The sequence below is a fragment of the Neofelis nebulosa genome, chromosome 13 (genome assembly GCF_028018385.1).
Source record: "Neofelis nebulosa isolate mNeoNeb1 chromosome 13, mNeoNeb1.pri, whole genome shotgun sequence".
In the NCBI taxonomy this organism is placed as follows: Eukaryota; Metazoa; Chordata; class Mammalia; order Carnivora; family Felidae; genus Neofelis; species Neofelis nebulosa.
In genome coordinates this window covers 28883199-28906144 of record NC_080794.1, presented here as the reverse complement: position 1 = coordinate 28906144, position 22946 = coordinate 28883199, and the positions used below count along the sequence as shown (strand labels likewise).

General features: G+C 39.6%; 1 long non-coding RNA gene across 5 annotated transcripts in view; it reads left to right on the top strand.

Annotated features, from left to right (window-relative positions):
- The window catches only part of LOC131492718 (uncharacterized), a 53331-nt gene extending 34346 nt beyond the window's left edge, over positions 1–18985 (top strand). For all 5 annotated transcript variants that reach the window (XR_009252258.1, XR_009252256.1, XR_009252255.1 and 2 more), the window contains 2 exons: positions 14242–14457; positions 18598–18985. This is a non-coding gene — a long non-coding RNA (uncharacterized LOC131492718). The remainder of the gene's footprint in view (positions 1–14241; positions 14458–18597) is intronic.
- Positions 18986–22946: the final 3961 nt, after the last annotated feature.

The following is a 22946-nucleotide window of genomic DNA, read 5'->3' as shown; positions in this document are numbered from 1 at the left end:
CTCATTCCTCAGTCAGATTTATTGTATGAGTAGCCCACACACGCTTTCTCCACTCTTTTGCATTCTACCGTATATCAGGCCTGTAGAGTTGATCTCTAGATAACTTCGATGGAAACTGTTATAACTAACATTACTGATGACCCTGTGGCATTTTGTTTTTTGATCCTTATCCCCCTTGAAACCTTTGTAGGGATGGCTCAATTGGCCATTTCCTCCTCCTCTTCCTCCTTGGGCTTCTGCAATATGACCCTTCCCTAGTAGAAGTTCTCAACTTCTGAATTATTTTCTTGACCCTTTTCATAGCTCCTTGTCATCTGCCTAACCCTCACTGTTTCTTCTTTAGTAGTCCCCTTGGTCCTCTCACCCTATTTTTCCTCCACTCCCATCTTCTCATCTTTCACTCTCTAGGTTTCCCCAAGATGGTTTCATATGCTACTAGGTTTCTACCTGCTTCCAAAAGGTCAGCAATATATAAGTGTATCATTTCATTCTAGACCTCTCACTAGAGTTATAGATGCCTATTTCTAACTGCTTCCAGAACACCTTATTTTAAATATTATTTTATCAAAACTGGATTCTACAGATTCTGGATTCTACAGAAATCCTACCTATTCTATCCTATTTTGTTTCTTTTGTCACCACCATTTATCCAAGTGTCCAAGCAAAGACTTTGAAGGCAACTTCAACTCTACTGTATTTTCCCCCCCATTTTTCATATCCAGCTGGTGAATAGCTCTATTAATTTGTGCCTTGGAAATATTTCTCAAACATCGGTTCTTTTCTCCATCCTCATTACCTCTGCTTCTATTAGGACCTCCCTTACCTGTATATACCCTCCCTTGACTCACTTCCACAGAGAAGGTTTTCTCTTATGTTTTCTCCATTCTTATGAAGAGCCATCCTCAACCTTTAGAAGAGATATCAGTCCTTTCTTCAACTTGATTATTTACTAAGACAAAAAGACTTGTGATTAATGGCAACATAGAGTAATTTGAGACTCTTGTTAGTTGAAGCCCTTTCCAGCTTTGGACATCCAGTTTTTATTAAGAATTCAGCTCAGAAAAGGGAGTGAAGGATGGCTTGAAGATGAAATCTAACCCTGTATCAAACCAGATCTTCAGAGAGCTAGTTGAAAAGAGATTATCAAGGGTGTTACTCATGACTTCACAGAGACCTCCTTTTGCTCTGTGAGATGTTCCTGTCTCGTGTCAATACCGAGAAGAGTGAGTTGTACTTCCCTTAAGCAATCAGTAACAAATATATAGAGCAATTTATTTTTAACTCTTGATTTGTGGCTCTACCCCAAATGGAGCCTTTTGATCCTTGTTTTTCATTTTTCATTGGCTCCACATTTATTTTATGCCCCTTATATTTATGTATCTTTGGATGTTAACTTCCTTTTTTCTCTAGAATATGGTGAAAACAAATATATAAATAGTCTAGGTTCTTATTATGTTTTTCCCTGGTTATTGTAATATTGGCCTTCCTTGCCCACCTCATATCTCTCCTTCTATATATCCTTTACTTATATATATCCTTTACTTACTCAAATTATTCTTCTGTTTAAAAGCATTTAGTAGTTTTCCTCCTGGCTCTTTAACAGGATATACATATCTCCATATGTACATAATCTTCACAATCCTGCAATATAGTTTCCTAGCCTTGGCCCCGTGCCTCCCCCATGCCCTTTTTTCCAACTATGCCAAGCCAGTCTCTTGGAAATGTGTGTCTCAAGCTTCTAACCTTCATTTTGTTCAAAATGGTAAATATAGTTGTTATATATGTTACATGTATGTATATATGCTGTGCCTGCTACTCATGCTATGCTCATGGTTCCCATTCATCCTTGAAGACACATGTCAAAAGTTACCTCCTCTGTGATGCCTTTTCTGATTCCTTCTAAAAAGAGTTTTTCTTTCCTATAAGTGTTCCTGTAATACTTTTAGGTTCTTTTGCTAATAGTAATTATCACACTGAATTTTATTAATTTGTTCCTTGGTATATTACTTAACCATTTGTTTTCATTCATCTCTGTACTTTGCTTGGCATAGTGTACTGCTTATTAAGTTTGTTTTGATTGTGCAAGTGAACACTACAGTGTTTTTGGGTGGATGTCTGTGGCTGACATTTCACCACCTCATGTGATACTGTGGCCACATGACTTTTTGGATTTGTGGGGTTTGTTCAGTTGCAACAGTAAGTTACTTAAAAAAAAAGTTTTGATTCCAATAATAGATATATTGAGTCATAATAATCATCTCTAGGTCAAAATAACTAGAACACAGACTGACAGCTGCTAGTATCTTTTGGGGTCCCACCATTCTATCTTTAAAAAAAATCATTCTATCAATCTCTAACAGAATCTCACTGACTAGAAGGTTAATGATAAATTAGCAATGGTTAGAAGTCTTGAATTAAAATTGGAAACAAGGGCTATTATTAGGGATGCCATTTTTATGGTCGATAGCCACAAAAGAATTATTATGAACCGAGACATTTTTGAAAAACAGATTTGGTATGTTTTACTAACTAGTCTTCAGACATTATTTTAGCACCTGTTTGCCAGCAATTTACTAGTCATTTTAGGTGTCAGCAGCTTATTCTTCAACTAGATTGAAGGTAATGTAAGATCAGGGATCACACATTACCTACTATTGGACATGAGCTGAGCATACTGATGGCAAAATACTAACTGCCATAGCCTATCAAACATGTGCATGATGTGGGAGGGATTCTTCCTGCATCATGGGAATACAGTCTAGTTTAAGCTGTTTTGAAAGTGGAACATCCCTCTTCTTCCTCCTGCTATACCACCCGGTGAGTTTTGTTTTGTTTTCTCCATATTTGGCTCTGTGGGAAGTCATCTGATCTTTGGCCCTAGCCAGGGACTAATGGGCACATGAGATCTTGAGGGTTCTGATCCAAAATAAAATGGGAAAAAAAAACCCAACCAACTGATAGGCTTTTGTCAAAGCAGAACAACTAGTCACCTCTGAAAATACATCCAAGAAATGAAACATTCTCAAAATGTTCACAATAAAGATTTTCCTGATCCTGGCCCAAAGTAGTTATGGCATTCATCCAAAAGGATCTCCTGGACATGAAACCCAAGAAAACATTAAACATAAATTTTCTGTTAGGAGCACTTAAAAGGGTTACATTTTTAAGGAGAAGAGCTGACTTAGCAAGGATGTGCTTTTAGGAGAACTTGTCCTGGAAGCCTTCACTGCTATTTAGCTCTGGCACTGGAATTCATGCAAAGGTTAAACACACTGCCTATAACTATGACCTCAGGAAAAATGGGGGAAAAGCACATAAATACACAAAATCAATCTGCTAGTGCAGCAAGAAAACATAGATGATTAAACCATCATAGAGTTGGTTTCTTTGTGTGTTAAAAACAAAACAAAACAAAACAAAACCCAACAACAGAATTCCATTTTAATGTTATTATTGCCAGTTTGAATCCCCAAAGGATCAAATGGTGGTTGAGAGTGATTCTAGTTATGAAAAGATGAATATTTAGCAAATGTATTTTTTCCATTGGTATTAGGCTACAGGCATCCATGGGAGCCAACTATTTATAGTCTTGGATTTGTATTTCTCCTTCTTCTTCTTCTTCTTCTTCTTCTTCTTCTTCTTCTTCTTCTTCTTCTTCTTCTTCATCATCATCATCAGTAGAGTAGGGGTGGGCAGGGTGAAAATAGTCTCACACTAATTTTAGAGAATTTACATAGCATTCTTAGAACATGGTCTTCTCTTTGACTTCCATGAAATGAGCAATTGGACCAAGGAGAACAGGATACAGATGAGGCATTTTAGTGGGGATCTTTCAGTCTTTGCTGGCATAATACATCTATAAGGTATACTTGAAAAATAACTTGGAGGGTCCTTACTGTGTATGCGAAGTGGTTGCTTTTCTATTTAATAAACTTAGACAAGGCTAAGTGTTAGAGAAAAATCTTCCAGTGTTTCTCTGTAAAGTGTTGGTAACATACTGAGTATGTACGACAGAAGTCAAAGTGATGGCAAGATTCTGTCACTATGAGTAGCTACAGTTCCTAACAAATGGCAAGGGACAGGACTGTAACTTGCAGTTCCCTTGTGTGGTGTAGACATGTGGAAAGAGAATGGCAAAAGGAATGGAATGGATTGAATACATATTTTGAAGTTCTCTGATCTTTCTTTCTGTTTTTGAGTGAAATGCAGCCATTATTACATCCCTTACAATAAACATAGAGGTATGTGTACTGCCCATATCCAGAAGTAAGCCAATCTTCTTTGCTTCAAGGACCAAGAATCCTATAGAAAGGCTGATATTACAAAATTAAGTTTTCAAAAGAAAATACTTTTGCATTTTCAAGCAATGCAATTATTCTATCGATTTACAACAAAACTTAACCACATGCCTCAAATGACTTGAGATACTTTTGTTCTTCTTAAAGCTTTCATCTTTTTTAGCCAGCTAGTACAGAACAATACTGAAGTGAGTGAACTTTGCCCAAACATAGTTGTTGTTGTTGTTGTTGTTGTTGTTATTGTTTTAAGCATAGGGCCTTTTAAATGCCTTAACAATGTCTAAGAAAATTCATGGATCAAGGACACTAGTATTTGTGTGCTGAATGCCAGCAGGCCAAGAGTTACTGCTATGTGGCGTTCCACAGTGAGAGTCTGGCCGTTCTCATGTCAATCTACATATATAGATCAACTTTTCTCCTACTCAAATCCCCCAATGCCAATCTGGTTCTAATTTTATTAAAATTTTGTCAAAGCTGTTCCTGGACTGGAAACTTGCCTGCTGAGTTTTAGCCCAAGGCAGATTTTAATGGCCAAGTTCTACAGGCATCAAAGGGAGGAGGAGTTAGTTTGAGGGTGCCGTCTCTTCCTGAACGTGACAGCCTGCTCTCCTGCAAAAACTCCACAGATGTGTCGCAAGTTAGGAGACTGGAGCATCTCTGACAGGCAGCCTGGAGTTTAATGACACCTCTCCTTTCCATAGCACCACCTCAGCATAGGCATTTCCTGCCCTTAGAAGTTTTAAATGCTCACACTGATCGAAGCATTTGGAAGTCAGAACTAATTTCACCTACACCCTTTCCTTCATCACAAGTTGTGCTTTTCATGTATTAATTCACTTCTTCTTCACTTGGATTTAGCTTTGGTTATTCATGAATCCTTCATTTTCCCATTTCTCTTATCCCTGAATGAGACACTTGAAGACAAAGGAAAGGGAATTGAGAGCCTGAATTGCCTTGATGAATTCTGAGTTATTGTGAAGACATTTAAGTTTTGCTGAAAGTTTTTAATGAGAAAACAATGCCCAGATAGGCCATGGCCCAAGTCTTACCTTCCCATTGCCTTTACCTTGCAATGGGGCATAATTTTAATTAAACAAAGTTAAAGACAGAGAGGCAGAGGACACAATTACTGTATTAAATTTTCTGGTAGTGGAGACTGAGGGATGCAACTGGACCAATTATGCTAATGGGCACCTCCTTATTAATGGGGTGGTTCAGAAGTAAGTGATTCCCAACCAGAAAGGGGTTGACTAGAATCTACACATTGGTGGTTGGTTCAGGAATAGCCATGTAAAGTCCAGCTTCAAGGCTGATTGACAGCTTTGCTCTGCTTAACCTCCCTAAGGTCAAGAAGCCAAAGAAATGAGATTCAGCAGAATTTGAGGCCACCCAGGTTCTATATGACAATTTTTGACCCCCATTGCATGTGTGTGTTGGGGGAAGGAGGAAGAGGAGAAAAAGAGGAAACATATCTCCAAAGGGGTCATGACTCAAGCAACAGGTTAATCTATTTGGAGAAAGGTCAAACCCTATAAAATCCATCACAGATACATCAGCCTCCTTCCCATCCAACCACCCACACTAACCAGCAAGAGGTTCATAGATTCTGGGGCATCTGTAAAAGGAAAAAGACAATACAGGGTTGGGATAAATTTTTCCTTCTTCTATGGCATTGACTCCTGGCATCTTCACTGCCTTTGTCTTCAGTGAGGGTAGGTAGGCTCAATGGCTCATCCATGGATCCTCACCAGGAGTCCTATTACTTGGTACAAAGTATCTTGCCAAAAAACAAAGTCAGCTGCTACCATTTTAGACTGAGTCCCTCCCAGAACAATTGAATCAGAATTTCTGAGGATGGGACCTGGACAACTATTGTTAGTAGTACCCCAGGTGATTCTAACTTATACCAATGGCTAAGAACCAAAGAACCACAGCATTACATAATTCTATACACCCTGTGGATACAGAATGAATGCAAGGTTGCTGAATAAAAGCAAAGCTGGCACTGTTCTCCTCCATCTGTTCAGAAAAGCCATTTATCCAGACATTTGCTAAGGGCCAGCATATCTAGGTCTTGGGTTAGTTCTCACAATTTCATGTGCATGAGAATTACCTGGAACCTTGTAAAAATAGTCTGGTTCAGTAGGTCTAGGGTGAGGCTGAGTTTCTGTGTGTCCTACAGATTTCCAGGTGATACTGGAGCTGCAGGCCTAGAGACCACAATTTGAGTAACAAGACTAAGAAGGTTCTTTTCCTCTGTCCTGCAGCAATTTATTGGGCTTCCTTCAGGGTTGACACAAAGTCTGTTTGGACACAGAGGTCTGCTTCTCCATCTGGGTCCTCCTCCCTTCCTGCCTCCCTACCTCTCTTTTGCCTTCTTATATTCTGGCTCTTTTATTCTCATCAAAATATTATCTCTGAAGAGAATAAACATGTAAGAGTGTTTTATGAGGACAGTGACAGCAGCTTTGCTTTAACTATTTATTTCTGTTCCCTCACACCCTTCTCCCTACCCCCACCCCCACCTTTTTGACTAGGTTATAAAAACTTAAGCTGGGGTTTTCATGGGAATATTTCAGGCATCCATGAGGCTTCCTGAGAGACAAATTTTAGGGGTTGGAGGAGGGGCAGGAGGGTCAGCACCTTGATAAAGCCTCTAAGGTCACATCACATAGCAAGAATTGATGACATCAATGACATCGTTGATGACATACATTTGTCTAACAGCCGCTTTGTATACAGACACCTTGTGTTTCTCATTGTAGCACAATTGTGACCGAAGTGAAGATACGTTTCTTTTTGGCACTTTCTATCACAGCAGCTAATATTTATAGAGTGTTTTTTTTACAAAGCATTTTTATTATAGAGAATGTGAATGTATCCTAGAAGTAGAGCCCTATGTGCCCATCACTCAACCCCAGCAAACATTAGCCCATGGCTGGTTCTGCTCCATTCATACCTCTGTCTATTTCCCTGGAATCCTAGATATCACAACAATTAAAGAATGCTATTTATGAGGCAGGCATCATTTGAGTGATTGATATATATTGGCTCATTTAATTCTCACCACACCCCTATTAGGGAGGCCTCATTATGATCTCCATTTTATAGACGACAAAACAGAGGCAAAGAAAGATTAAGTGACTTGCCCACAGTCATACAGCTAGTAAGCACTTGAACCCAGGCAGCCTGTCTCTGGAGGAAATACTCTGAACCACTATACTGCTCAGCTGATCAAGATTTGGGAATTTTAGCCGCCTTCTTTTCCTCTTCTCCCCATGGGAGCACTCAGGACTAGAACTATTGGTATTTCAGCTCTGGATTTGCACTCAATTTTCGAAGCCCACCTACAATGTTGTTCCTTAGGGAAAATGAATCAAGTCTCCCAGTTCCCACCATTTTTTCCAGGACCATTCATAGTGAGCCATGGGTCCCGAGATGATCGAGCTTCCTGGCTTTGTTGCCCTCAGGGCTGTTGATTGCTAGGTTGCCTATAACATTTATGGCATGCTAGGTAGAAAAGGAAAAAAACAGTACAGTGGGATCTTATTTTTGTGAAGAAAAATGGTATATAATAATATTTACATCCACACACACACAAGATTATACACATAGACACACACCAGATATACACACAAAGACTTATACCAAATATACACACAGATGCACATAGTGTTTACACAGAAACATACACACATAGAAACACACAGGTAAGTTTGGTATTATCCTTCTATGCAATTTTCTGTGCTGTTAAAAACATAAAGTTAGGAAGTGCTCTTTGTTCCATTTTTCCCTTCTGTTGGTTTAAAATTATATGTTCCATTTCTATTCTTTTATTGGTTAAGGGTTTTTTTTAACATTGTAGTTTTTGTTACATATCCATGAATATATTTTTGTAATAAAGACAAGAGTTATAATCAGTCTGTGTCCCTCTCTAGGTCAAGACAAGAACATTTACTTCTCTTTGTGCTTCCTCTGCTTTCAATGTTCATATGATCCAGAATGTTACTTCTAAATCGCTCTGACTGTCCTTTTAAATAAATACTTATTTAGAACTAATCCATTCATTGTATTCTTTGCTTATAAATGTTTCTTGGGGCGCCTGGGTGGCTCAGTTGGTTTAAGCATCTGATTTCAGCTCAGGTCATGATCTCACGGTTCACGAGTTCAAGCCCCACATCAGGCTCTGCGCTGTCAGCATGGAGCCTGCTTGGGATCCTCTCTCTCTCCTTCTCTCCCTCTCTCTCTCTGTCTCTCTCTCTACTCCTCCCCTACTCTCACTTTCTCTCTTTCTCAAAATAAATAAATAAACTTAAAAATAAATAAGTGTTTCTTATCTCCTACTCCTTCCTACTGTGTTCATTTGTTTCTCTGTTAGAGTACATTCTGGAGTATTCCTTTAGAAGATCACCAGTGAATGCTAAATCTTCTGAGATTTGAATCTCTGAAGATATTTGTTTTCTTTCTTAAAGCATAGTTTTCTTTCAGTATTTTATATGTGTTCTTGAGTTTCTGAAATTTCACTATGATGTCTAGAGACTGATTTAAAAATTTTGTTGTGTATATGAGTAGTGGCACTCATTCGATCTGAGGATGCTTATCTTTTATTTTATTTTATTTTATTTTTTTGGTTCTGGCAGTTTCTTGGTGATAATTTCCTCAAACATTGCCTGTCTTCCATTCTCTCTATTCTCAGAACAGTAAACTTCCCAAGTATCATCCTTTAGTCTTGTGTGCTCTTGTTCTTGTCATTTCATTGTACTTATGCCTATTCTATACACCCCACGATGCATTGTTATTTTTATGGTAAATGATTAAAATTATTTTAAGGAAATTTAGACATAATGCACATATATGAAAACGTTCAAAATAATATTGGGTATACTGACATATTTTTCTTTCTGGAGTGCTTAATTCCTTCTTGCACAGCCAGGTTTTCATCTGGTACAATTTCTGTTCAGCCTGCAGAACTTGTCTTTGTTGGGGCTCCTGGGTGGCTCAGTCAGTTGAACATTGGACTCTTGATCTCAGCTCAGGCCTTGATCTCAGGGTCACGAGTTCAGGCTCTGCACTGGGCTCCATGCTGATGTGAAGTCTACTTAAAAAAAAAAACAAACCGGGGCACCTGGGTGGCTCAGTCAGTTAAGCATCGACTTCAGCTCAGGTCATGATCTCACAGTTCGTGAGTTCAAGCCCTGTGTCAGGCTCTGTGCTGACAGCTCAGAGCCTGGAGCCTGCTTCCGATTCTGTGTCTCCCTCTCTCTCTCTGCCCTTCCCCCACTCACACTCTGTCTCTCTCTTCCTCTCAAAAATAAATAAAAAGTATTAATTTAAAAAATTAATTTAAAAAACCCCAAAACAAAAAAAACTTCTCTTTGGATTTCATGTGGTATGGTCTGTGGAGAAAAATTCTTTCAACTTTTGTCTAAGAATGTTTTTATTTCATCTCCAGTTTTGAAAGATGTATTCATTGGGTATAGAATTTCGGAGTTGGCAGGTTTTTTCTTTTAGTACTTAGAGATGTCATGCCATTGTCTTCTGGCCACTATTTTTGATGAGAAGCTAGTTCTCATCCTTATTATTCTTTCCTTATATAAAATATGTGCCTCATCCCACCTTTTGAAGCCTCCATTTGCTTTCAAGATTTTCTGATTTGGTTTGTTGTTTATTTTCAACTGTTTGACTATAATGTGCCTAAGTGTGGATTTTTTGTTGTTGTTGTTTTTAGATTGTTTGGGGTTTGCTGATCTTGTATCTGTGGGTTGATATCTTTCAACAATTTTGAAAAAATTTCAGCCATTATCTCTTCAAATACTTCTTCAGTCCCTTTCTTTTTTTTCTCTTTCTGGAATCCCAATTATATATACAATCTGTTATATGTGTGTGAATATTTCCCTCCAGACTATATAATTTGTCTTCCAATCTTATTTACGGTGTTTTTCCCCATTCTGTGCATAAATTTGAATATCTTATATGGATGTCACTGAATAAGAACATTATAACTCTGTACTGGTTTTTTTTTTGGCAATTTGGGCATTATGTACAACATGTAAAATTGGGTAGCCTGCAAATGCCATTGTCAACTTTAAAATAGTTTGTCAGTTGAGTTATGAACACATAGCATGCCATGTTGTAATGACATGTTGAAGATAGTTGTAGTTCTAGGTGTTTTTATACATTTTGGGTAACATTAAAAATACTTATTCATATATATATTAGAGTTCAGCTTAAGTTTTGGTTCAAAAAATTCGCTTTCTAAAATTGTTGCAAAACCACTGATCTAGATGATACTCTGGCAATTGGGTTTTGACTGGTAGTATTTATATGAAAGTCTGTTCTGATTGTTGTTTGGGCTTTAGTTTTGTTTTGTTTTAACTGAAGGAGCACTCTTTTGCTGTTACCTTTATGTGATAGGAACTTAGTTCAATATTCTCTGTGGCTCACTAGGGACAGACCTGCTCTGAATCCTATACCATTTCTCTGCCTTAAGAAGCTGTTGTGGACTCCCAAAGATTTTTTTCTTAGCTCTCCTGCCCATGGAGAGCTCTAGGTATGGCAGAGGACCTTGAGATTAACTTTTTTAAAATTATAAAACTTTAAAAAATGAATTAATATTAAACATAAGGTGGCTAAAGCAGAAAACTTTGCAAATGTTAATAAACATTAATCGGCATTTATCAAATGCCCTTGCTAAATTTTGTAGTGTTGGGTACTTAAGTTACTTTTTAGATTGTTTGATTTGGAGCCATGTTATTTATGTAAATTTACTTGTGAAAATAGTATCTGGCTCTGAGTTTATCTGCTTTTTCTTTCTCTAAAGATCAGAGCCAGATTTACTATGGCGCAAGTGAAACACAAGCTTCATCCAGGGTCTTTCACTTGAGTGGACCCCCAAGACAGCTGAGTTGTTGCTGAGGGTTGTAGAGTGTTCATGGGCAGGGGATCCAGACTGAAACCTGAAAGCATTTCCATATAAGCATTTCTGCTAAGTTACAAGAGAAAAGAACTAATCTCTAAAGCTCCAGGATTTGTGTGTGTGTGTGTGTGTGTGTGTGTGTGTGTGTGTGACTTATTTTCTCATTCTAAATTGAAATACACATCAGTCACTAATTTTATAATTAAGAGTTTATATTCTTTTTACAAAGAGGCCTCCTAAACTATATAAGCCTCAAGCTTCACATAGACTCTTATCCACCCCTGGTATTGATGGTATTATTCATTTTTTATATTACATTTTTTTCTGACCATAAAAATATAATTATGGAACAGTATCCTTCATGGTGCCATTGTATGAGTTTAAAAAGTCATCCTCTCAGGGTATCTGAGGGGGCTCAGTTGGTTAAGCGTCTGACTCTTGATCTCAGCTCAGGTCATGATCTCACAGTTCATGAGATCAAGCCGCGTGTTGGACTGGACTCTGCACTGACAATGTGGAGCCTGCTTGGTATATTCTCTCTCTCCCTCTCTCTCTGCCGCTCTCCCTCTCATTCTCACTCTCTCTCTCTCTCAAAATAAATAAATATACTTTAAAAAAATTTAAATTAAAAGTCATCCTCTCTGAACAGAGGTAGTGCATGGGTCCATGACATGGAGTGCTCTGTGGGCTTGGTTCCCTTCTTCAGTGCACAACTGCACAACTGCATGTGGCAACCTGAGGTCCATCAAAGAATTTAGAAAATGCAGAGAAGTTTATAAATGGAAATAAAGATTACTTATAATTCCACCTAAAAATAACTAGAGTTCACATTTTGACGTACTATACACACACACAAACACACAATTGGCATCACATTGCATATCCAATTTTTTATCACTTTTTTTGGCATAGCATTATATATTAAGAATGTTCTCATGAAGTGAAATATTCCTTGAAACACCATTTCTAATTAATTGCATAATAGTTCATCATAGGGCTATTTCTTAATAAACTTTGCATTTTTCTAATACTGGTCATTTGGTTTGGTACCTACTTTTTCTATTATAAATAACATTATGTGGAACATCTCTATGCATACATTTTGATTCTAGGTTCTTAATTTCCTTGTGACAGATTCCTGGGAGGTTAATTGTGGATCAAATGGTTAAAGCTTTTATTTTAAAGCATTTAAGGCACGTTCTCAAATCATTTTCCTGAGATGTTGTTCAAATACATGGGCTACCATGAGTTCATTCTACTCCATGTCTCCCTGACATAGTTTTAATAAAGGCAGTGGCCCATTATTATTATTATTATTATTATTATTATTATTATTAAAGGCAACTGCCCCTTTACTTTCTGTAATCCTCTACAGTGCTGATTTGGTTATGTGGCTCTAGACCAGAAGAACAGCTCACCCAAGACAATGTAATGTCTGGCCTAAATTTTACAAAACTATCTTATTTCTTCACCCTGGAGTGAAGCAGACACTCATGTCTGACAGCATTATAAGTAACTCAGATCAAAGTATTGATCAGGAGTGGATATGTTGTTTTCCAGTGGGAGGATAAGGATGGAGAAGCCAATCTATTATTGCCTCTATCAGCTATCTCACTGAAAAGCGATTGAGCTAATGATACCAACTTATAATTGTCAATTTGTTTTAGCTAGAAAGTAGGCAATAACTCATTGTATTGTCAAGGCATCTGTTAAGAGGATACTGTTGAGGATGTCAGTTTCCAAATTTGATGCTCTTCTCCTTTGTGTACATTTTTTAAAAAGAGAAACAAAACCCAATCTTTTCTTAAATGAAAAATGTAGATGGCTCTTCAACCTCTCTTTCTGATCTCCAAGAACATATGTTTTGCCATTTAATTAGAATTCTGTTCTGACTACCTGATCTTTGCTAGTGTCAGAGCTCTATCTCCTCACCTAGAGTCTATAGAAATAATCGGAAGCTAATCCTATCCTTGCTTGCTTATGAAATGAAATCATAAAACTTTAGGGAACCTGAAGAAATCCTTGGAATCCTGTAGTTCAGAGTTGTAAACCTGTAGCCTTTAGGTTGAATCTGACTTATAGCTATATTTAGTTTATAGTATTTTTTAAAGTTATTTTTATTTAGATTTATTTATTTATTTATTTATTTATTTATTTGATATACCAAATTGTTACACCTTTATTTTAATTGCTTTAGAAAATAGCCATTGTATCAAGCATGGTAACTTGGCTGCCAACATAGTTATTCCCAACAGTCAGAGTAATACAAAAATCTGCCAAAAAACAAGAGTCCAGGGCCAGATGGCTTTCCAGGGGAATTCTACCAAACATTTAAGGAAGAGTTAACACCTATTCTCTTGAAACTGTTCCAAAAAATAGAAATGGAAGGAAAACTTCCAAATTCTTTCTATGAAGCCAGCATTACCTTGATTCCAAAACCAGAGACCCCACTAAAAAGGAGAACTATAGACCAGTTTCCCTGGTGAACATGGATGCAAAAATCCTCAACAAGGTATTAGCCAACCTGATCCAGTAATACATTAAAAAAATTATTCACTGCGACCAAGTGGGATTTATACCTGGGATGCAGGGCTGGTTCAATATCTGCAAACAAATTAACATGATTCATCATATCAATAAAAGAAAGGACAAGAACCATATGATCCTCTCAATAGTTTTTATTTATTTTGAGAGAGAGAGAAGGAAAGAGAGAGAGGGAGAGAGAGAGTAAGAGCGGGAGAGGGGCAGAGAAAGAGGGAGAGAGAGAAAATCCCAAACAGGCTCTCTGCTGTTAGTGTGGAGCCCATTGAGGGGCTCAGTCTCATGAACCATGAGGTCATGACCTGAGCTGAAATCAAGACTCAGCCGCTTAACCGACTGAGCCACCCAGGTGCCCCGTTTATAGTATTTTTATATCTTAGGAATAATTATGGCTAATATGTATTAAGCTCTTATCCCTTCACATATGTTGTGTTATTTAATCCTGACAATTATTTTATGAGTATTATTATTGTCTTTATTTTACAGGTGATAAAACCAAGAACTAGTGATTTTAAGGAACTTGCCAAATATTGGAATCAGTAAGAGGTAAACCTGGGGTCTGAACTCAGACAGCATAGTTCCAGAACCTACTTTCCTAACTGCTACAAGGAAGGAATTGCCAACATTAAAAAAAAAAAAAAAGTCAAGCGATTTCACGGAATCATGGGATTCATGCCCTCTCTTGAACAGTTGTAACATATGGTGAGTGTCCACTGGAGGTGAAGAGTATTCTCCCCTTTTGATTGGATACATGTTCTCAAATTTGCCTTTCTTTAATCTAGCCTAGTTCTCTCATTTGTATAATAGCTTGACCTTTGTCTGCATTTATTACCCCTGATCTAATTCAGTTGTTCTCAGCTGGGGTGATTTTGCCTCCCCACCGCAGGGGACATTTGGCAATGTCTGAAGATATATTTGATGGTCCTAACTGGGGTGGACTGGGGATGGGGGTGCTACTGGTGTCTAGTGGGTAAATGTCAGGCACGCTTACAAACACCTAAAGAATTATGTGTTCCAAAATGCTGAGGTTGGGTGACACCCATTGGATTTAACATCCCCATTTCATAGGTGGGAAAAAAGACTAGAAAGGACATGAGTTGCTCCAGATCCCAAAGCAAGTCAAAGTCAAGGGTGGGAAGGCCCACATATCTCACTTCTCCCTGACCATTTTCCAGGTTATAAGCTTTGCAAGCCTTGAACAGAGATTTTAAAAAAAAAATTTTTTTAACGTTTTATTTATTTTTGAGACAGAGAGAGACAGAGCATGAATGGGGGAGGGGCAGAGAGAGAGGGAGACACAGAATCGGAAGCAGGCTCCAGGCTCTGAGCCATCAGCCCAGAGCCCGACGCGGGGCTCGAACTCATGGACCATGAGATCATGACCTGAGCCGAAGTCGGACACCCAACCGACTGAGCCACCCAGGCGACCCGAACAGAGATTTTTATAAATGGTATCTTTCTAGTTTGCTTTGTTAAAATGAGAAAAAGAGAACTAAATATTACAATTGTTGTGAAAAATCTTCATTGTCTATCTATTGAATGGAAGATTTGCCAATTAAGAATCCTCTAATTAGCTTTACATGAAAAATGGTATGCTTTCAAAGTAGCTGGCAGGATCCAACTATAAATCACACCCTTTTCAAAGAATCTCTAATATGTATTTATTACATAACAGGCACATGTTGGCTGAGAATATTGCTTTTTCTTCATAAAGTGTGCAGTTTACAAGGAAGAGGAGAGACACTACTTTCAGTTTTGATTCAGTTAATGACCAGGAAATTCACAGTAAATCTCTAAACTATATCCCTTTATTGTGGGTTTTTATGATTTTGTAGTCAGGTGAGATAAGGTGGTAGTCTTAGCTCAAACCTCTATACTCCTTTGCTTTACATAGATTCTGTTCAGACTATTGCTATAGTTCAACATACATGTTTTAGGTTGAATATTTCTGAGACTTCCTGAAGACCTGAAATGGATTACATAGACCAGTTACCTTCATTATTTGCCTCTTTACTCAAAGGGCAAGAGAGAAGACAGAGCTGGGAATTTAAACACATATGAAGGATATAATCATAGCTAAAATTTCCTACCTGGCAGGCACTGTCAGAAGTGCTTAGTGTGGACTATCTTATTTAATCTCATTTTACCAGTGTTTCCTGCAGGATACTCTATTGATATACATGATGAAAATATATATCTTACATAATCAAAACTCCAAGGTAGGAGAGCTCTGGGGTTGGTTGATTTGGTGACTTAACAGTGCCTTCAAGGACTCAAGTTCTTTCCATCATTGTAGACTCTCCTTTTCAGGGTGGTAGCCTGAGGTAGCAACATGGCTGTTGTAGTTCTGGCCATCACATTATTACTTTGTGTGTGTGTGTGTCTCTCTCTCTTTTTTAATTCAGTGCAGAAACCTTTCTAGAGCCCTCCTGCATACATCCCTTTGCACCTGATTGGCTGCCATTATGTCATTTGTCCATTCTTTAGTTGCTCACTGTCAAGGGGAATGGAGTTACCATATGGGTATAGTGAAACACTGGACTGTGAGGAGGAGGGTTAGCTGAACAAGATCCGGGTTCTATTAACAGAAAGAAAGGGGATGGCTGACAGGTAGGAAATCACAGGGTCTCTTACAACCATTTTGAGCTGGGTTGAGTTTCTGTTGCTGCTGCCTTAACACTGGGCATGATAGCAGCCCTTTTCTAAGCAAGTGGGTTGAAATCCACGTGGTAGAATTACTCAGTTCAAACTTTTAGGAGCCCAGGACAAGCTAGTGCAAGCAGAGACAGGGCTGAAAGGGTGCGCTGCCCTGCCCTACTGGCAGGCCTAGGAACCAGACCCCTACACGCTGGTTTGTCACCAGGTAGGCAGTCCCAGGTGCTCCTCTCTCTGCCCAGTGGCGAAGAGCAAGCTCTGGCTCTACAAGCTGACACCAAGAAAACCAAACTCCTACTCACCATCAGCTGATAAGCTTTCCCTCTCAAAACCAAGGAAAGGCCTGGGTCTTTCTCACTCACTCTGGTGCCACGTTTTCTCTTTTGAGACTTGCCTTGAGGTTCATTTTCAACTGATTTCATCCAGATTAACACTGGTGAGGAATCCATTAATGAATGCTCCTATGCTTCATGGTTGTTTCCTTCTACTGTGATAGTCCAGACTACTGGACAGCAAATCAGTATTTATGTTGGCTCTATATCGACACTAGAGTCTGAGTCCGAATCCTAATTCCAGCAACTGCTAGTGGGGGACCTGGTGAGTTACTTGATTTCTCTAAACCCTAGATAATGATGGTAATGACATCTCTCTCTCTCAAGGTGCAGATTAAATGAAAATATGCACACAAAATGTTTAGAACAATGCCTGACACATAGTAGGACTCAATGAATAGTAACTATTAATATTATTAGTTAGGAAATAGGCACAAGTTCTGGAGTGTTCCATAGCTGACCAATTAGTAACACTGCAGTGTCAAAATCTAGAATCAGACAAATAGGTTTCTTCTACTTTTGGCTGATCCTCTAGGCCTAAATTTTATCCCTTAAAAAAATGTCCTGTAAATGTAAAACAAGACTGTTGTGAGAATTTAATAAAATAGTACACCCCGTGTTTAATTAAATACAACTATTAATACATATTCCAATTCTCAGAGACAATGTGTCTTTGCTCTGTCAAGACTCGGTGTATCCATATTCCATGAGCTCTTCTGATTTGGGTTTTTTTTCCCTCTGCCTCCCTGCTAGTGTCATCGGAGCCCTCTCCCAGTCTCCAGAGATTGTGGAAGTTTATTTAAACTTCGGATTTACAAACTGGCTGTCCTCCCCCATTCTTCAAAGTCCTGGGCCTAATTGGAATGCAAATGTCTCCCTTGGTAGCTGAGCATTGCTTCTGTCACTCCGGGGAAGGCCCTTGGCCATCCAGGGCTGGATGGGAGGCAAAACGTACCCCACCCCCGGGGTTTTCCATCTTTGTGGGGAGAAAATGATGATGATGTATGAGACAGTGATGCTTTGGAGTCCAAGGAAGACATGACAGATGGGATAATATGGGAGGAAAATACTGTCTTCGTAATGGAGACTGATGGCCTTTGCTTGTCTTCCTGGCATTGTTAGGACTGGGGCTGAGCCGGGCCTTCTTCATGCAGTGGCAGGTTGGGTATGTCGTCCATGATGCCCTCAGTGGTAGTCTTCAACCAAGGGGTGGGGGATGGGAGAAGCAAACAGAGGGGGCTTGTGGGGGTGTTGAGCGCAGGCCTCAACCCCCCTTGGCTTTGACATGCATGTTTGTCAGGAGTGACAGGCCTCTCTGGATCTGTTCATAACTGCTGGCTTTGGGGTCTTTTGCCTTCCACCCACTCTGCCTCCCCAAACCCCCAATAAAAAACAACTATGTTAAACTAAAAACTCTTAAAAAGAAAAGGCCCCAGATCCCTACCAAACCACTCCTACTCCCCCTTCAGGCCCCTACTTGGCTGCAGGAAAGAAAGCCTAAAACTAGAGTAGGAATGTCATCTTTAGAAATCATCTTTTGGAGCAGTTTTATTAATTTCACTTCTCTGTGGTTACCACATGTTTGGGGAAGACAATTGGTTTCACAGATCTGTGTGGGAGGCTGAAGATTTGGCTCTGAGGCGGCAGAGAAAACCTACCGCGAGAACAGGCTCACTAATTGACATACAGCAAAGATGTTCTTTAAGGAAACTTTTCTCCTACTGCCTGTTTTTTTTTTTACTCTAATTTTTAATTTTTAAGTTAATTGTATTTTTTAAAAGAGAGGCTCTATTTTTATTTTTCCTCTACTCATCCATTTCCCACCCCGATTCCCTCCCCACAATTTCCATTCCAGAAATGAAAAGGAAGACTGGACCAAGTATTAAGTCACAATTTAAGCTTCAAAGTCGCTGCCAGTGGCTACCGATCCAAGGCCAGGGCTCCAAAAGAAATGAGTCCTTGCCTCCTGGGCTCCCATCTCTGACACCTCCAGCTGAGACGTTTCTGGCCGGAGCATGGTCCTGGCAAGGTACAGAGAAGCAGGTGATTCCGGGCCATGCATGAGCCCTCTTGTACTTGGGAGAAGTCTGTTCACAGTTCCTGAGGGCACTGTTGCAGGACCTCCCTGGTATATTTTTTGAGATGTCAGCTTTTTTGAGATGTCAGCTTGAATGACTGCATCATCCAGATAGAAATCAGTTCTGATTCTAAATAAATAATAGGCCAAGCTAAAAAAAAAAAACAAAAAACAAAAAACTCAATTGTTTGATCTGCGGGTGGTGGTGGGTGAGTAGCTGCTGTTTTAGAACTTTGAATGTGGGTCCCTTGGCATTAGCTTTATTTAAAATAGAGTAGTAGGGGGCGCTTGGGTGGCGCAGTCGGTTGAGCGTCCGACTTCAGCCAGGTCACGATCTCGCAGTCTGTGAGTTCGAGCCCCGCGTCGGGCTCTGGGCTGATGGCTCGGAGCCTGGAGCCTGTTTCCGATTCTGTGTCTCCCTCTCTCTGTACCTCCCCCGTTCATGCTCTGTCTGTCTCTCTCTGTCCCAAAAATAAATAAAAAACGTTGGAAAAAAAAATTTTAAATAGAGTAGTAGCTCTTCATGCTCTCTGAAAAGTTAATAGCCCACCTTAAAGGAGATGGTAGCCCCGCAGCGCTTTTACGTTGCTAATTATACTGCCCTAGTGGGAGGAGGAGTACATGGCACTTTGGAGAACTCCCAGAAGACAGGGTTCCTCCCCAGCAGCTTCCATGATGACTTGAGATGGGTAAGAGGTTTACCAGCAGATGTTTGAGAACTTGACGCGAAATAAGAGTGACAACCGGGACTTACATCTTTTCCCAAACATTCAAGAGATCCCTCAACTGGTTCCCCAGGTGTGGTTGGAAGCAAACATGGTCACTTTTCCTTTCCCTCTGTTCTTTCATTTGCTCCATCCTCTACTTCTTTGTGCCATGTAATCAGGTCCAGAGTGAGCTGAGAGGGGTTTGTCCCCACTGTCTCCATTCTGCCCCAAAGTTTCCCCGACTATCATGAAAGTGAGCAGTATGGCTGAGCCAGTCACTTGTGTGAATCCTGAAGAACTGGCTTGGTGAAGTTATGGCAAGGCAGGGAGGTGCTCTAGAGGTCCTGGTGTGGGTGGGAGGCTGGTCCAAGTGCAGACCATGACAAGAAAGCTGCCATGGATCCCTTCTAGAGCTCCTGGGGTGAGGAATTGAATCTTAGCTCTGTTGTTTTTGTGACCTTGGCTGAGATCAAAACCCTCCCCAGAAAAATGGGAGTTATAGCATATCAGCCTGCCAAAGAGGGGTATTATTTCAAACGCGAAAGCATTACGTTAAAAAAAAAAAAAGTGAGACCCAGGGGAAGGAAGGAAAAAGGGGGCCGTCAGTGGAGAGGAAGTGACACGTTTCGTGAAATCGGAGCTTTTTAAGGTTGTTTTGGGCACAGTTTCAAGAGGAAGTGCCGGTTTATTAAGACAAACAATTGCTAATCTAATCTCTACCAAGAGACATATTTAAGTTCAAGCACATTTTTTTTTTTTTTTTTGCCTCTTCTGGATTCTGGATTTTCAATTGAATGCTGGAATATGAGTGTAAATCCAATGGAAGCAAAACAATTTACGGAAGAACCATTTCTGATTTCTGTTACATGTATGAAGTTGGAGAAAATTGATCAGCAATCCAGAATGATTTGATTTTTTGGACTTCTGCCTCAAGCCCCCTTTCCTAATTAAGTAATTAATCTTCCTTTAATGAAGACTTCCTCCTTTGAAGGTTCCCCAGACCCCTGTTCTTGTCAGCCTGCCCTCTTCCAGGCTCTGAGGCCCCTCAGGCACACGTACGTCATGACCACATCGCCAGGCTCCAAAGTCCTGATTGCTTGCCTGCTTTCTCTACTAAACTGGCTTCTTGAAGACTAAAAACACCTAGCCCATGTTAAATGCTCAATAAACATTAGGTCAATGTTGAATATGGTTGGGATATAGAGAAATAAGGATCATCTCTTTATTAGTTTTGTATTGCCATGTAACAAATTACCACAAATCGAGTGGCTTAAAACAACACACATTTATTAACACAGTTTAATTCACTAACGCAGTTTCCCTGCATCAGGAGTCAGGGCACAGCTTAGGTGAGTCCTCTGCTCAAGGTCTCAGAAGGGCTGCAATCAGGTGTTGACCTGGGCTGCAGTCTCACCTGGGGGTTCTGAGGGATGATCTGTTTCCAAGCTCATTGAGGTTTTGTTAAGAATTCATTTCCTTGTGGTTGACTGATGTGGTCCCTGCTTCTTTCTTACTGGCTGTTGGCTGGAAGCCACCCTTAGGTCCTAGAAGCCACCAGCAATTTACAACGTGGATGTTTGCATCTTGAAGGCTGGCAGGAGAATCTTTCTCACTGTAACTGGCTAGGATGGAATCCACATAGCATAACGTAATTAAAGGAGTGACATCTCCTCACCCTTGCCTACTCTATTAGCTAAAAGTGATTCCCAGGTCTTGCTTACACTCAGGAGATGCGATTATTCAGGGTATAAACCAGGGGAGGGGGCAAGCTCAGGGTCTATCTACCTCAATCTCTATGTATAACTAATTCCACTAGGACAAGAACTTTCATTCCAAAAAAAAAAACCCAAAAAACAAAACAAAACAAAAACTTGTTTCTTTTCTTTGAGGCTTGCGGGAGAATAGCTTACTATTTCTAGTATGTGCTCTATTATCTGAATCAGTTTCTATATTTTGTAGTTGCTTGTCCAGAAAAATACAGTGACCTGATATTTATCAAATAACATGCTATATAAAAGTCTTTGTGTTAATTATTCAACTATTGGTTCTCAGCTCCAAGTCCCTGTGACAATGGGACTCTGCAAACTGTATTTCCCCTTTGTTAGCTGGCTTCCTGTTAGGTTCTTCTGATAAGGGGAAGAGGAGAGGAGCAGGAGAGGAGACTTGTTCCTTCCTATTTGGCTGCTCATGCTGGCATCTCCCCTTCACCCAGCAGTGAGAGTTGGTTCTGGTTCAGCTTCTTCCAGCACTTCTAGAGCCAGCCTCAGTATACTCCTCAGAGAGCAGCACTAGCAGGGTGGTATTCCCTTCATGGAGGTCTGAGCCCAGCCCCATGGGATCTTTCTCTAAGCTTGTTGGTTCTGATCACTCCATTCTTCTCTCTTCATTCTCCTTAGTGCTGGTGGCAATTGCCTGCAGTTATTACCTTGGTGTTAGTTCAGTGTTTTCATTTTGCTTTTTCAGTCCTCCAACACATATTTAACCAAACCCCTATATTATATTCTCTCTGTTAAAATACCTAGCATGGTTTGTTTTTCTGACTGGCCCTGATAGATACAGTATCATAATTTTCATCCAAGTTGCCAAGACATTATAGGGTTTCAATAACTGCTATTGGAATTTTATATGCCAAAGGAACTGACATTTAACAAAGAATTGAAACCCACCTTCTGGTTCCCAAGTTGATGCTTTTAGAATGTTGGGGCCATAGTTGACTTTGCCAGTCTATATAAGGCTTCCTGGCTAACTAGTAAGAGATATAAATAGGCTCACAGGGGGTGATTCATTTATTTCCCAAACTATAGTGAATCATGACTAGAGACTCCAGCCTCTGAGAAGCCCAGACTTAGAAATTAGTAAAGCTATTTGTGTGAAGTTATGGAATATACTCAGATATCCCTATTTCGCAGATGAGGAAACAGAGTAATTTCCATGCAAGGCCTTCTTGCCAGTAGAAGGCTTCAAGTCAGGCACTATAGTTTCAAGTGTCTTCTCACCTGGCCACTAATGAACTGATTTCTCTTCCTGTGTCCCCTAACTTTTTTAAATGACATCTGTACCCATGTTCAAAATCTATGAATTACTAAAAGATGACTCTGTCTGACTTTCTCTCTTAAATTAGGTCTGCTGATCTTACTCCATAATGTCTCCTTCATTTGTGTTCTATAGTCTCTGAGTTTTGTTAGGCCCTCTTTATCTCTTTCCCACACTATTAAAATAGCCTTGTGATTAGTCTTTCTGCTGTTATCTATTTGGTCCACTCCTACCAGAAAAACATATCTCAAATAGAACTCATAATATTGCTTCTTTCCTCAGAATGCCCTACAGGGTAACAGTCAAATATCTCAGGTGGAAAGGTAAACTTCCTTCAAAATTTGTTCTCAACCTCTGTCCTGATTCTCTCTTTTATGTGTTCTTCAT